Raw genomic sequence first — 16508 nt, 5'->3', positions numbered from 1 at the left:
TTTGTTTTTGTTTTGTTTTGAGACAGGGTCTCCCTCTGTTGCTCAGACTGGAATGCAGTGGCGCGATCTCGATCTCGGTTCACTGTAATCTCCGCCTCCCAGGTTCAAGTGATTCTCCCACCTTGGCCTCCAGAGTAGCTGGGACTACAGAGTAGTGGCCTCCAGAGGCGCGCGCCACTATACCTGGCTAATTTTTATATATTTTTTGTAGAGATGGGGTTTTGCCATCTTGCCCAGGCTAGTCTCGAACTCCTGGGCTCAAGTGATCCACCCACCTCGGCCTCCCAAAGTGCTGGGATGACAGGGTGAGCCACCGCGGCCAGCTGAGCTCTGTTCTTATTAAGCCCACATTACAGTGGTTCCTGGTGTCAGTCCAGGGTGATGACATTGATACGGAAGCGGTGAAGGGGAGTGCTGGGGAGGGAAGGTCGGAGTCCCTTTAAATGTTACGGAAGGGGGGAAGGGAAGTGCTGGGTACAGGAGGGTGTGGTCCCTGGCTAGGGCTCCATCCCTGGCCCTGTGCCCACTGACCTAGTTGAGGACAGGCATTTTTGTTTTCCTGCCCAAATTTTGCATTTCCCAAGACCGCCCTGGCCTGCCACGCCCCCATCCTGTTCCCGCCCCCATCCTGTATGTATAAATACTCCGAGACCCTAGGAAGCAGACACATATGCCACCGGCCATCGAGAGGAACATGTTGGCGGAAGAAGACGTGACAGACGCTGGCACGCGGGCAGGCCACCCACCAGAAGGACGCAGAGTTTGGCTGGGGCAGTCGGAGGAGAGCAGGTGCTGCGGAGCAGCCCGACTCCAGGGGAAAACCATCTCCCTTCTGGCTCCCCCAACTGTTGAGAGCTACTTCCACTCAAAACCCTGCAGTCATCCTCCAAGCCCATGTGTGATCTGATTCTTCTGGTACACCAAGACAGAAACCCCGGGGTACAGAAAGCCCTCTGTCTTTGCGATGAGGCAGGGATCTAATTGAGCTGACTAACATAAACCGCCTGCTGACGGCTAAACTAAAAGGGCACTCTGTAACATGCCCACTGGGGCTTCAGCTGTAAACATTCACCCCTAGACACTGCCATGGGGTCGCAGCCCCACAGCCCACCCGTCTGTATATTCCTCTGGAGGTTTGAGCAGCGGGGCACTGAAGAAGCAAGCCACACCCCCATCGCACGCCCTGCCAGGAGGACAAGGGAACTTTTCCCTTATCAACATCAACCTAAATAACCTCCCAACAAAAGCATTTGACTGTGAATAGTTAGGATTTTCCCTACCAGCAGTAGCAGGTTTTTAGCCTTGTTGGAATTAGTTTCTAGCTCTGCAAAAATGTTCGTCCGCTTTGTAACTCCAGGCTTTTTTGGTAGAACAGCTGTTTGTTGACCAGTTGCTTTGCCTCTGTAAGTTCACCATGTAGGCTATTCATGTCTAAAGTGTCCATCATTTTCAAACCCTCTGAAACTCATTGGATATCTGTCATAATGTCTGAAGACAAATATTTCATTAACAAATAAGAAGGTGATAGACCTGGAGTGAGAATCCAGCCAGTTCATGTCAATCGGAGACAACTTTGCAAGATCCTGTGATTCCTGAACCAGCTGTGGTTACTGATCACTTCTGTCCTGGAGGAAGTAGAGACATTCAAGACAAATAAGGACTCATCTATTCCCCTGATTAAAGGACTTTTCATAGAGGCTCCATTAGGGGCCAAATTATGTACACTGTGCGGTCTGAGATGGGGATGTGTAAATAGCCATCAAAATGTCATCTGGGCAGAAATTTGTGAGGATAAATTTATGTTCAGGAGTGAGGGGTGAATACAATAGAAATTTGTATTTTGCAGAGGGGAATGTGAGTTCCATGGTGGGTAGAAATGCCACAGATTAGTAGAATACTTAGAATCTCAAAGAAATGTTTAAATCACAGGTGTTTTTGAGAAAATTTTTGAAATGATTTTGAAATTATTTATTCAAAAAGTTCCCCTCAAATACCAAGTGCCCACTCCATAGATGACAGCTAAGGATCACAATCTTACTGCTATGCCCTTGTGTTTTGAGTGAAGACTTGCGTGACTCTAGTGAGGTTCTAGGTGTTTAATCGTTGAGGGTAAATTGGAGATTTCAGATGAAGCTGTCTCAGGGAAGAGGGAGGAAGGATACTTACGAGCCCTACAGCTGGAATCTTAGCATCCAGTGGAAAATTACAGTCCCTGATCCCTCAGGAAATTTTCTCTGACCTCTGTCAGTGATGTTCTAATCCAGGAGAGCAGAATTTTTCCCCCATATAATGTTTCTCACTGCATTTCCTGAAATACATTTCATCTAAGTTCCATATGTTTATCTGAAAAGAACAGCCACCTACCGAATTGTGTTTCCAACTAGGATAGTGGCCGCAGTTGTAGTATTTTGTGCATTTGTCAAGAGAGGTCATCTGAACACTGAGATAAAGGCTTGGGATTCCATACTCCTATCTCTTTCTGGGAGTGATTTTCTTCTCATCTGTAAGTGCAGAGACAGAGTCTTCAGGGGGAATTGAGTTTACCTCCAAAAAACATTTGTGAAGTGAGCGATTCCCAGAAGGCTGTTAATGTTGATTAATGAAATTATACAAAAAGAATCATAAGGTAACTGGAGGAGAAAATTATCTGTGATGCCTGAGAAAAGATACGTCCCAGTGGGAGGTAAGTACAGAATACTGAGTTCTGAGATGTGAGGAAATTTAGTTGAGGTAATGGTTCTACTAGAATTGTGGCTACCATTAAATTTTTGTTCCTTCAGATTATGATTTATTTCTCTTCCTGATAACATTGAACAATCATAAATGTGGAAGGAAAGGAATTGTTGAGGGTAGATTTAGAGAGAGTAAACAGGTACAAAGCCATGGTTCCCGTGTGTTTTAACAAATACTAACTGAGCACCCGCCCTGTTGCAGATGCTTTCTAGATGTGTGAACAAAGAAATGTTATAAGTTACATAGTGACTTATGAGGTGAAAAGTGCAATAGGAAAGGAAACATGAGGAGCAGAACGGAGTGATGAGGAGCCTGTGGAGTAGGAGGGACTCCAGTAGGGAATAGAGGGGGTAGGGTTGATCTCATTGGGAAAATGATACTTGAGCAAATATTTAAAGGAGGCGAGGGAATGAGTGATTTGGAGACACATGAAGATGTTCCATGAAGAAGTGGTCAGAACAATGCCCTTTTGGCAGGAGGATGCCCACATTTATTGACTAGTTAATGTGAGAAGATAAAATCTAGGGTTTCCTCCCCAACTTGGGACCACATTGAAGGTCTTTTACAGATCCAGAGCTTCCTGTGGGATTGGCTGAGGCCTTTGTTGTGAATGTATAACATGTCTACTCCCTCTGCCCAATACTGTTTACTTCCTTCGCCTTCCCCAGGTACTGAGGCCAAGAGCCATTCCAAATAATTGTCCTGTGGGATAATCTCCATCTCAATGTCTGCTTGCCTGTGAACCCAACCTGTGATACAGTTAAATTAATTTGATGTTATCAAATATTTGGTTGAATTGTTAAAGCAAGCAATCTACGTATGTTAGTAAAGAAAGTATCAAGCCAGGCGCTGTGGCTCACGCCTGTAATCCCAGCACTTTGGGAGGCCGAGGTGAGCAGATCACGAAGTCAGGAGATCGAGACCATCCTGGCTAACATGGTGAAACCCCATCTCTACTAAAAGTACAAAAAATTAGCCAGGCGTGGTGGCAGTCACCTGTAGTCCCCGCTACTGAGGAGGCTGAGGCAGGAGAATGGCATGAACCCGGGAGGTGGAGGTTGCAGTGAGCTGAGATTGCACCACTGCACTCCAGCCTGGGCAACAGAGCGAGACTCTGCCATCTCAAAAAAAGCAAAAAAAAAAAAAAAAAAAAAAAAAAAAAAAAAAAAGAAAGAAAGTATCAATATAGGAAGAGGCTATGAGAAATAGAGATAGGCCGGGCATGGTGGCTCAAGCCTGTAATCCCAGCACTTTGGGAGGCCGAGACAGGCGGATCACGAGCTCAGGAGATCGAGACTATCCTGGCTAATACAGTGAAACCCCGTCTCTACTAAAAAAATACAAAAGAAACTAGCCGGGCGAGGTGGCGGGCGCCTGTAGTCCCAGCTACTCGGGAGGCTGAGGCAGGAGAATGGCGTAAACCCGGGAGGCGGAGCTTGCAGTGAGCTGAGATCCGGCCACTGCACTCCAGCCTGGGTGGCAGAGCGAGACTCCGTCTCAAAAAAAAAAAAAAAAAAAAAAAAAAGAGAAATAGAGATAGCAGAAAATCTTTTGTACTGCAGATTCAGAGGAAGACCAAGAAGCTGTGTTTTGAGTCATTGATTTAACAGCCAGTGTGACAGAGTGAGACCCTATCTCAAGAAAAAATAATTATAATAAAAGGGTCAATTTAGACTAGGAGAATTCTGAGATCTCCTGGGCTTTTTCAGATGGTAGACTGAGGGCTGAAATTGGAGTCCAGTGGCCCATCTAACTGCATATTTCCATATGCAACTTCTATTTTGTGGAAATCAGAAGAGTTTAAAAAGCTAATAGGGAATACAAGGACACAGGGAGTTTACCCATGAAAACATTTTAGATCTGGAGAGCCACTCTCTAAAACCACTAGCCTGGCATTGCTGCCATTCACAGTTTCCAAGTGGAAGTGGACAAGCATTTTAAAGGTATAGGGAAGGACTTTTCTCCAGCTGACATGGTGGCAGCAAATTACGTGTAAGCGTGACAACTAGAAATCGTATTTTGTCCCAAACCAACATATAACATGTTCTGTCAGTGCAGGTGTCCCCCAAAGGGAAGATACAACAATAGGATTAGACGCAAGGGAATTGTTGGGGGAAAGCACCTTTAAAGGATAAAGGGAAGCTAGAAGTGCAGAGAGAGAGCTTTCAGAACCCTGGCTGGGTGTGGTGGCTCATGCCTGTAATCCCAGCACTTTGGGAGGCCGAATCAGGCAGATCACATGAGGTCAGGAGTTCAAGACCAGCCTGGCCAACATGGTGAAACCCCATCCCTACTAAAAATACAAAATTAGCCAGGCATGGTGGCACATGCCTGTAATCGCAGCTACTTGGTAGGCTGAGGCAGGAGAATTGCTTGAACCTGGGAGGTGGAGGTTGCAGTGAGCTGAGATCACACCACTGCACTCCAGCCTGGATGACAAGAGTAAAACTCCATCTCAAAACAAAACAAAACAAAGCAAAACTCAGTACTTGTGGGATTCCTTTTGTGTTATATATATATATATATATATATATAAAATTTGGCCCCTTCTTCCTGCCCACTGCACAGAAAAAAATCAATCCACTGAGACCATGGCTTTGCAGTAAAGAAAAAGTTTGATGAGAGGCTGACCATGCCACGAGGAGATGGAATTATTAGTCGTCAATCTCTCTGAAATTTGGAGGCTGGGGTTTTTCAAAGATATTTTGTTTTTTTTTTTTGTTTTTTTTTTTTTTTGAGACGGAGTCTCGCTCTGTCACCCAGGCTGGAGTGCAGTGGCCGGATCTCAGCTCACTGCAAGCTCCGCCTCCTGGGTTTACACCATTCTCCTGCCTCAGCCTCCCGAGCAGCTGGGACTACAGGCGCCCGCCACCTTGCCCAGCTAGTTTTTTTATACTTTTTAGTAGAGACAGGGTTTCACCGTGTTAGCCAGGATGGTCTCGATCTCCTGACCTCGTGATCCGCCCATCTCGGCCTCCCAAAGTGCTGGGATTACAGGCTTGAGCCACCGCGCCCGGCCTTTCAAAGATATTTTGGTGGGCAGGGGACTAGGGAATGGGTGCTGCTGATTGGTTGGGGAATGCAATTGTAGGGATGAGGAAAATGGTCCTCGTTCACTGAGTCTGCTTCTGTGTGGGGGCAACAGGACTGCTTGAGTCACAGGGTGGGTGGAGCCATCTGGTTGTCAGAAAGGCAAAAACCTGAAAAGACATCTCAAAAGGCCTTAGATTCCACAATAGTAATGTTAATTACCATTAACATAGTAATTAACACAGGAGGAGCTGGGGAAGTTGCAGATCTTGGGACCTCTGGAATAATGGCTGGTAATTGTTTAACTACACCTACATCTTAGTACAATTCAGGCCCCTCTGATTTTCCTAACCTGGTAGCCTTTCATTAGTTTTACAAGAGTGGTTTAGTTCTTGGGAAGAGCTATTGTCTTCCAAAGTCAGGCTGACTTATGCCCAGGAATGACCAAGGGCAGTTTGGAGGTTAAAGGCAAGATGGAGTTGGCCAGAATTTTCTCTTACAATTTTTTGCAAAGGCAGTTTCATATATATTGGTTTTCATCCACGGCTCCTGGCTCATAACTCTCGTAGCTCTTGTTACAGTCTTTTGTTATAATGTTGGGTGTGTTGGGCCTGAAGGGCAGGCCTCAGGAAACAGAATCTCTCTCCTGCTGCCCTCATTTAATCTGTCCCAAGGCACGATTGTAATCTTCCTGTGAAAAGTAAAGTAGAGGTTTCTCTTCAAAGATTTTCCTCCCCGTCTAATTAGGAATAAATAGTAACTTCTCTTAGAAGCAAAATTTATTCAAAGACCTGTGCTAACATTCTTAAGTATCTGCTAACCATAATAAAGAAATCAATGTACTTTATGTTGTTAGCTCCCACAATTTAGCCTAAATATTTGCCCTGGCATGCTTATACTGGTCCAAGCAAGCATTAGGTCATAGCGTGTTCCTCTTCCTTATTTGAAGGTGTTTTTACCATTCTCAGCATTCCACAAGTTACTTCCTTCTTCCTTTGTTCTCCTCTGCTTTTGCCTCTTAAAAAGTTCTAAGTTGCTAGCCAATCGGGACAAATACAGAATGTGAGGTCCCATTCCAGCCAATGGAAACTGGACACAGCAGTAGGGTGGACGCATCAGGTTATAAATGACCCTGTCTCCTTTGTTTGGTGTACTCTTGTGGCAAAACTGCTGGTGAGTGTACCCTTTCTGCAGAAAGCACAAAAATGGCCTTGCTGAGAAAACTAAATTTATGTTCAAGTGCTATTTCTTATGGCACCAGGAAACAAGCATTTCAAACATTCCCCTGCCTTTCTGATTGTGGGTCTTAAGACCCTCCCTTGAGAGGGTCCTGCCTCATACGCTGGGGGAAGGAATGCTTCAATAAGAACCCAATAGAGCTGGCTTTGGAGAGCTTTCAGATAGCTGAACACATTGAGGTTCCTGGAGGATGGTGTGCATGGGGAGGGCATGGAAGCTCTGTGCTCCTTCCCCCATACCATCTCTTCATCTGTGTCCTTTGTAATGCCCTTTATGATAAAGTATAACAGTAAATGTAAATAAGTGCTTCCCTGAGTTCTGTGAACTGCTCCAGCAAATTAATCAAACTCAAAGAGGGGGCTGTGGGAACTGTAACTTGAAGTCTGTTGGTCAGAAGTTCTGGAGAACCGGACTTGTGATTGGTGTCTGAGGGTATGGGGTGGCGGGGGCAGTCTTGGGGACTGAGACTACCACCTGTGGGATATGGAGCTATCTCCAGGTAGGTAGTGTTGGAACTGAATTGGAAGACACCCAACTGGTATCCACTTCTTGGTGTGTGGGGAAAACCCCCACATTTGGTCACAGAAGGCTTATTCTGTGTTGATGATTGTGATGGTAGTGTGAGTGCAGAGGAAAAACACGGTTGGAGAGAGTTTTTCCTCCACCTGTGAAAGCAGTGAAAGAAGGAAGAACTAGGTAGCAAATGAGTCACATCTCAGCACACTTCTGATAAGTTTTTGACCAGGCTAGTGGGAAGTCCTGGAGCCACACAAACCCTGTAGAGGATTATCCCATTGGGCAGGAAAGGCCAGATTCTTGTACCTTTGCTGTACATGGTCATTAGATGGGAGGAGCCTAGGGGAAGGGAGGCCTGGAATAAACCCTGTGGTGGATCTAAAGCACAGCTCCTGGAAGCTGTCCATTAGTTGTGCCTGTGCCTCAACAGGTCTCATGAAGGTAGATCCAAGGGAGCACTTCCATGGCCACCACAGTCCACCCCTGGTGCTGCACAGAGCCACTTCCCTGGGCACATTCATGGAGCAGCTCTTCCAAAGTCCCCAGGGGGAGCAGCCATGACTGCTAGCTAGTTCAAAAGGATCCTGCTATGTCCCAGTCAACAGTGGCCTCTTTTGGAATTAGGACCACTAACCCAGCAGATCCTAAAGGTATGGGTACTCCAAGCTAATGTCTCATTTCTAGCATCTGAGCTTTTATGACATGATATATAGAAGTTGTCTCTTTGTAATAGCTTATGAAAGTGACAATATTTCTCAATATTTTAGAGGAAGTTTCTGATCATGGCAGGGTATCAGTAAATATTCTTTCTCCTTACCTACAAGGACATTCCTTGTGGTGAGTCCTGCTAAAATGGCAGGGCACATGGCCAGTCCTTGAAGTGCTCCGAGAAGTAGTCTTTGGGAACAACAAGTGGAGCTCACATAGCACCTTTCAACTGCAGATACAAACTTGGAGTCAACCTGTTCTGTTCCCTGAAGACCCTTGTAGGCACCCGTGCTCACTAGGCTTCTTAGAGACTGCTCTGGCCAGCTCTTCCCCACACAAGTAGTCAGGCTGGAGGTTCTACTGCTTTCTATGAAGGTCAGCCACTTGTTCTTTCCCCTCTGGAACATGTTAGCACCACCTTCACAATGCTGTCTTTCCCTGTTCTGAAGAACACACTTCAAAGGGTCCCCAAAGAGCATGTGGGATATGTCCCCATATCTGAGGACAGGATCTGGGTCCTGAGAATCACCCCAAGAAGTGCTGAAGTGGCCCAGAACACAGTGTGGAGTGCACACCTCTGCAGAGTACTTCCCCTGCACACCTCTGCAGAGTGGCCAGTTCTCTATTGGGATGCCATTTCCTTTTTCTCTGTGTCAATTTCCTCTTCTCAAAATAACGCATTTCCCCTCCCTCCCTCCCTGTCTCTCTTTTTCTTTTCCTCCCTTCCCCCTTCCCTTCCCCTCCCCTCCCCTCCCTTCCCTTCCTTTTCCCTCCCTTCCCCTCCCCTCCCCTCCCTTCCCTTCCTTTCCCCTCCCTTCCCCTCCCCTCCCCTTCCCTTCATCTTGCTCTGTTGCCCAGGCTGCAGTGCAGTGGTGTGATCTCGGCTCACTGCAACCTCAGCCTCCCAGGTTCAAGTGATTCTCCTGCCTCCTGAGTAGCTGGGACTGCAGGTGCTCGCCACTACATGTGGCTATTTTTTTTGTATTTTTAGTAGGTACGGGGTTTCGCCATGTTGGCCAGGCTAGTCTTGAGCTCTTGACCTCAAGTGATCAGCCCACCTCAACCTTCCAAAGTGCTGGGATTACTGGCATGAGCCACCACACCCAGCTTCATCTTTCTGTCTTGGCCTTCTGTCTTTTCATTGTTCTGTCTACATTATCTGTGATTTCAGTTTTATTTTTATTTTTAGAAGTTGGCCAGTAGATATGAATAAGGAGAAGGAGTGTTTGTATGTTGACATATACTCTCTGAAATGTAGGATGAATGTATTTTCCCAAACTGAGTGTTGATATACATATAGGAAAAATCTCACAAAACAGGATGCAAATAAAATCAAATGATGGATCAAAAAACAGTAACACAGAGGCCATGCAGGATTTCCATATCCTTAAATGATGATCAACTTATTAATTGATAGATCTTTTATTTTAATTTTATTATTATTGTTATCATTATTATTTTTTTTTTTTGAGATAAGAGTTTCACTCTTGTTGCCCGGGCTGGAGTCCACTGTTGTGATTACAGTTCACACTCAAACTCCTGGGCTCAAATGATCCTCCCACCTCAGCCTTCCAAGTAGTTGGGACTATCGGCATGCGCCACCACACCCGGCTAGACCTTTTAAGATTTTTATACTTATAAGATTGTTTATTTATTTAAAGACAGGATCTTACTCTTTCACCTAGGCTGGAGTGCAGTAGTGCGATCACGGCTCACTGCAGCCTCCATCTCTTGGGCTCAAGCGATCCTCCTGCCTCGGCCTCCTGAGTAGCTAATACCACAGGTATGTGCCACCACACCTGGCTAATTTTTAATTTTTTTGTAGAGACAGGGTTGCTATATTGACCAGGCTGGTTTTGAACTCCTGGGCCTCAAGCAGTCTGCCTACCTCAGCCTCCCAAAGTGCTGGGATTACAGGCATGAATGCTTGGCCTTATAAGATTATTTAAACAATCAATCTAAACTTTATATTTTCTTTAATAATAAAACATTGCTTTATTATTAAATGTTTAAAAATATTAACAATACAATGCTTAATATTTTTTCTACTTTAAAAATGTTATGCAACCCCTTGTTCTGTCAAAGCTAATTCATTGTTCTTCAAGGTTGTTGTGACCTTCCTGCTCCTACCTGATTATCATGTGCAACCCAGGGAGCAGATTCATTCTTCCTATTCTTGGTATCTTTCATCCATATCTGAAACTCTTTAGTGTACTCAAATTCTTCGTATATCTTTTGTTTGTTACTGACACAAAAAGGGAAGAATACACATTTCTAAGTAAAAAATGGTCATATAAAAAATCCCAGGATATATATACATATATGTCACATACGTGTGTGTGTATGTTTTTCTCCTAGATGAAATGGACAAATCTTGGAAACACACAAGCTACCAAAACTGACTCAAGAAGAAATAGAAAATCTGAATAAATTTTAAGAGACTGAGCCAGTTTTCAAAAACCCCACACAAAGAAAAGCCCAGACTGGATGACTTCTCTGATGAACTCTAAGCACAGCAACATGAACCTAGTGGGAGCAGCAAATGGAAAGGAAATAGAGACAGACCAGAGGTAATGTTCCATCACTATTGCCAAATCTGAGCCATCACTGTCCCTCGCCCTGACCACAGCCTTAGCATCTTGGTGTTCTCCTGGCTTCCATGCTCCTGCCCAGCTACAGAACAATGCTGTCAGAATGGCTATTATTAAAAAGTCAACAGATGCTAGCAGAGTTGCAGAGAAACAGGAACAGGAATTTTACATGGTTTGTGGGTGTGTAAATTAGTTCAACCATTGTGGAAGATGGTGTGGCGATTCTTCAAAGATCTAGAACCAGAAATACCATTTGACCCAGCAATTATATACACAAAGGAATATAAATCATTCTGTTACAAAGATATACACACGTGTATGTTCACTGAGGCACTATTCACAATAGCAAAGACGTGGAATCAACCTAAATGCCCATCAGTGGTAGACTGGATAAAGAAAATGTGGTACGTATATACCATAGAATACTATGCAGCCATAGAAAGGAATGAGAACATGTCCTTTGCAGGGACATTGATGGAGGTGGAAGCCATTATCCCCAGCAAACTAACTCAGGAAGAGAAAACCAAACACCACATGTTCTCACTTATAAGTGGGAGCTGAACAATGAGAACACATGGATACATGGAGAGGAACAACACACACTGGGGCTTGTTGGGGAGTGCGGTGGGGGAAGGGAGAGCATTAGGAAAAATAGCTAATGCATGCAGGGCTTAATACCTAGGTGATGGGTTGATAGGTGCAGCAAACCACCATGGCACATGTTTACCTATGTAACAAACCTGCACGTGTATCTGGAACTTAGAATAAAAATTAAAAAAAAAAAACCAAAAACCTAAGTCCTCCAAATCATTCCCATCTCTAAGTTAAAGGCCCCTTTCTTATGACTTCTAACTAGGCCTTCATAGACTGTGCCCTGTCCTCTGCGCTCTCCTCCTCTTGCTGTCATACTTGGCTCCATGCTATCTCCATTGGCTTTAATATCTACTCCCTGGGACCCCAGGCAGCCTTCCTCTGGGCCTTTGCAGTGGCTATTCCCACTCTCTGGGTGGTTCTTCTCTCAGATATCTGTGTGGTTCCCTCAACTGCCTGCTTCTGATTTTGCTTAAATTTCACCTTCTTAGTGGGACCCATTCTGTCCATCCTGTGTAAAAACAGACACCCATGATTCTCCTTACTCCCAAATTTAGTTTCCCACAAACTGCTTTATCCTCTATAACACTCATTAACTAGCTAATCTACAAAATAATGCACATGTTTTTTATGTGTGTTGTTCCTGTTCTCCCCCCGCCCCATTAAGATAGAGGCAACAATAAGGCAGGGATTTACCTTTTTTTGCAATTGATGCTACTTGAAATTGTCCCAAGTACATCCTTGATATTCAATAAGTATGTTAAATTGATAAATGAGCCGGGCGCAGTGGCTCACGCCTGTAATCCCAGCACTTTGGGAGGCCAAGGTGAGTGGATCACCTGAGGGTCAGGAGTTCGAGACCAGCCTAGCCAACATGGTGAAACCCCATCTCTACTAAAAATACAAAAAAAATTAGCTGGGCATGGTGGAGGGCACCTGTAGTCCCAGCTACTCAGGAAGCTGAGGCAGGAGAATCGCTTGAACCCAGGAGGCAGAGATTGCAGTGAGCCGAGATCACGCCACTGCACTCCAGCCTGGGCGACAGTGAGACTCTGTCTCAAAAAAAAAAAAAAAAAAAAAAAAGATAAATGAATGAATGGCCTTCTGAGTAGTACCTGGACTTCACAGCTAAAAACTGAACTCACTATATGTTTGTCCAAATGACTCATGTCCATTTGTCCAAGCAGATGGCTAAAATAGCCCTGGCCTTGATGTCACCTACTTTATCTTCTGTTGCCTCCTCGCCATCCCCACTGTCAAGTCCCCACCTTTGCTTTAGTCACAGCTTTAGCCATTGTCTCACTTTGCTTTAGTCACTGCAAGGAGTCTTTAGCCTCCTCACCCCTGGTGTGACACCCATCTAATCTCCCTCTCAGGTAGCCACAGTGTATTTCTCAAGTGTACATAGAATCGTGCCACTTTTTTTTTGTTCCCAATCCCTTGGTGATTTCCTATATGCTCAGGATAATGAACAAATGTCCTATCATTGTATATATATTTGTCAAAATGTGTCCTTGCCAAATGCCGCAGCCACATCTCCCACTTTGGTTTCAGTTTCTACGCATACCTGACTATCTTCCTGGTGTCCCACTGGCTCTCTTTCTTCCCTGCCTCTTCACATGCCCTTTTCTTGACCTTGGAAATAGCCCTTTTCCACCTAGTTGGCTGTTCTTCCTTCTTTAAGGTGCAGTTCATGTTTTATCTCCCCCAGACTTAGTTTTATGTCCTTCTTCCTTACCTGTTCCCTTCTCCCTATCACCATTCCTTCTGGTTGTTCATTTATCTCCCACACTGCCTTGTAAATTCTGCTGGGGTGAAAGATGTCTTCTTCTTTTTTTTTTTTTTTTTTTTTTTTGAGACGGAGTCTTGCTCTGTCACCCAGGCTGGAGTGCAGTGGCCGGATCTCAGCTCACTGCAAGCTCCGCCTCCCGGGTTTACGCCGTTCTCCTGCCTCAGCCTCCCGAGTAGCTGGGACTACAGGCGCCCGCCACCTCGCCCGGCTAGTTTTTTTGTATTTTTTAGTAGAGACGGGGTTTCACCGTGTTAGCCGGGATCGTCTCTCGATCTCCTGGCCTTGTGATCCGCCTGTCTCGGCCTCCCAAAGTGCTGGGATTACAGGCTTGAGCCACCGCGCCCGGCCGCCCTTCTTTTTTTTTAAATTTGAGACAGGGTTTGACTCTGTCACCCAAGTCGGAGTGCATTGGTGCAATCACAGCTCACTGCAGCCTTGACCTCCTGATCTCAAGTGATCCTCCTGCTCTAGCCTCTCGAGTATCTGGGACTACAGGTGCATGCCACCAAGCCCAGTTAATTTTTTTAATTTTGTAGAGATGGGGTCTTACTATGTTTCCCAGGCTAGTCTCCGGCTCCTGGCCTCAAGTGATCCTCCTGCCTCAGCTTCCCAAAGTGCTGGGGTTATAGGCATGTGTCACTGTGCCTGGCTAAGAGATGTCTTTGAACTCAATATGAGTAAGGCCTGAGAAAGACTCTCATGTAGAATCATAACTGTTTTATAAACTAATATGTAAGGAGCTGAGGAAATGCTTGTATGCATCACTTTCACTAGCTTCTGATGGTTCTTCTGGCATATGAAAATATTTTACTTTAGCACATAAGTCTAGCAGAGATGAGAACTGCTCTACCATCAGCCAGATCTGGATGAAATTGTAGCACTTGTGGGGTAATATTTTAGGGGTTTAGAGTACAGCCAGCCTAGTTAGTTTTCCAAATAAGTCTCATCTGGGCATTTCCTTGATTTTTTTTTTTTTTTTTTTTTTTGAGATGGGAATCTTGCTTTGTCACCAGGCTGGAGTGCAGTGGCGCGATCTCGGCTCACTGCAACCTCTGCCTCCTGGCTCAAGTGATTCTCCTGCCTCAGCCTCCCAAGTAGCTAGGACTACAGACATGCGCCCCCATGCCAGGCTAATTTTTGTATTTTTATTAGAGATGGGGTTTCACCATGTTGGCCAGTATGGTCTCAATCTCCTGACCTCGTGATCTGACCACCTCGGCCTCCCAAAGTGCTGGGATTGCAGGCATGAGCCACCACTCCTGGCCAAATAATGATTTCTTTTTAAAGCAGCATGCTAACAGCTTCTAAAAACAGGATATTTGTGCATATCTGTCATATATATGTGTATATACATATTCTCCTAGATGAAATGGAAAAATACGCTCACCTAGGCTTAACATTTTCAGTAATTACAGAGTACGAGCTTTTAGTTCCTTTGTTTCTACAGGCCCAGGAGCCTGGATACTACATCCACTCTCTCTGGTTCAAGTATGAATGTTTGGGATGATTGACTTAAGTCAAAGTGAAAGAAAGAGACACTTCAGATGTTTAAGCATTTTTATTTTTTTCAAGACAGAGTTTCACTCTGTCACCCACTCTGGAGTGCAGTGGTGCAATCTCGGCTCACTGCAACCACCTCTTAGGTTCAAGTGATTCTCCTACCTCAGCCTCCTGAATAGCTGGGACTACAGGCATGCACCACCTCTCCTGGCTAATTTTTGTATTTTTAGTAGAGATGGGGTTTTACCATGTTGGCCAGGCTGCTTGGAACTCCTGACCTCAGGTGATCCACCCACCTTGGCCTCCAAAAGTGTTGGGATTACAGGTTTGAGCCACCACCCCCCAGCCAGTTAAGCATTTTGAAAGGATAAAATTGTCAAGAGTCATCTAACACATGTCCAGGATATCTGGCCTACATTGAGGTCAGATGGTCGGGGGAGAAGCACAGAGTGAGGAGGAAAGGACAAGTCATCCCATCTTACATATAATCGAGGAAAGAAAGGTGAGGGCCCACCAAGGCAAATGGGTGATGGGAAATGAGACAGCTGTAGGTAGCATGGAGCATCCTGCTACTTTCTTTTTTTCTTTTCTTCTAGTTTCAAGACAGGAAAATTGGGCCAGGGGTTAGGTCTGGCAGGCTGACAGTCAAAGTCAGGGATGCATGGTTAATGATACCTAACTAGTTTTCTCTACTCCCCACAGTGGAACTGCTTGATTCCAATGTGTTGACTTCTGACTGGTCTCATCTGCCTCACAATGTGTGGGCTTCCACCTTGCTTTAGCAGGACAGAGAGCAGGTTTGGTTTGTCTGACATCTCTAGGTGGGACTGAGCCTCCGTCCTAAAGTGTAAGGTCTATTCATGACTGATAGTGGCCTCTCTCTGCTTCTAGAGGAAGCTTTTGCTCCTTAGTTGGTGAGATCCTCATTCTTTCACCAAATAAAATAAATCAATTGGCCACCCCAAATATCTGTCTCCAGTGAGCCCTGAGCATGCAAAAAAGTGCCCCAAAAGCAAGACTGTTGCTCGCCATGTCCACACCAGAAAGGAAGTTGCTCTGACCAAAGCTAGGAACACAAATGCTTCCAAGCACATGAATTTTCTCAATGGTTCTGAAAGGGGGCTGAGCACAGTGGCTCACATCTGTAATCCCAGCACTTTGGGAGGCTGAGGTGGGCAGATCACCCAAGGTCAGGAGTTCAAGAGCAGCCTGGCCAACATTCTGAAACCCTGTTTGTACTAAAAATACAAAAATTAGCCCGGTGTGTTGGTGGGCACCTGTAATACCAGCTACTCGGAAGCTGAGGCAGGGAGAATTGCTTGAACCTGGGAGGTGGAGGTTACAGTGAGCCAAGATCATGCCACTATACTCCAGCCAGGGAAAGAGAGCAAGACTCCATCTCAAAAAAAAAGAAAAAAAAAAAAAAAAAGTCAAAGGTGCTACTCTGAATGGATGGACTCTGGGTGTTCTGACTGAAGGCAAGAATAGGAGTGGCTCCCTAAAATTATATGCTGTTATACCCTCTGATTACAACAAATATGGTCTGGTCAGGAATATCTGAGTAATTGTAGAAAGAGACATATAGACACGCACAGGTATGGTGTGGTCTCTACCCATTATAGCTCTGTGCTTTGTCCAGGTGAGCCCTTACTACTCTGATTGGGAGACAGGAATATGGGGACTTTTAAACACACATTTGCACCTGCAACAGATGTGCTACACCCACTTGAACCCCAGGCACTCTGACTGAGGTCATAAGCTTTGTACGGAAGTCATCTATCTCCAACCAGAGGTATGGCACTGTCCCT

The sequence above is a fragment of the Macaca thibetana genome, chromosome 19 (assembly GCF_024542745.1).
Source record: "Macaca thibetana thibetana isolate TM-01 chromosome 19, ASM2454274v1, whole genome shotgun sequence".
Lineage (NCBI taxonomy): Eukaryota > Metazoa > Chordata > Mammalia > Primates > Cercopithecidae > Macaca > Macaca thibetana.
Note: the sequence above shows the minus strand (reverse complement) of the source record.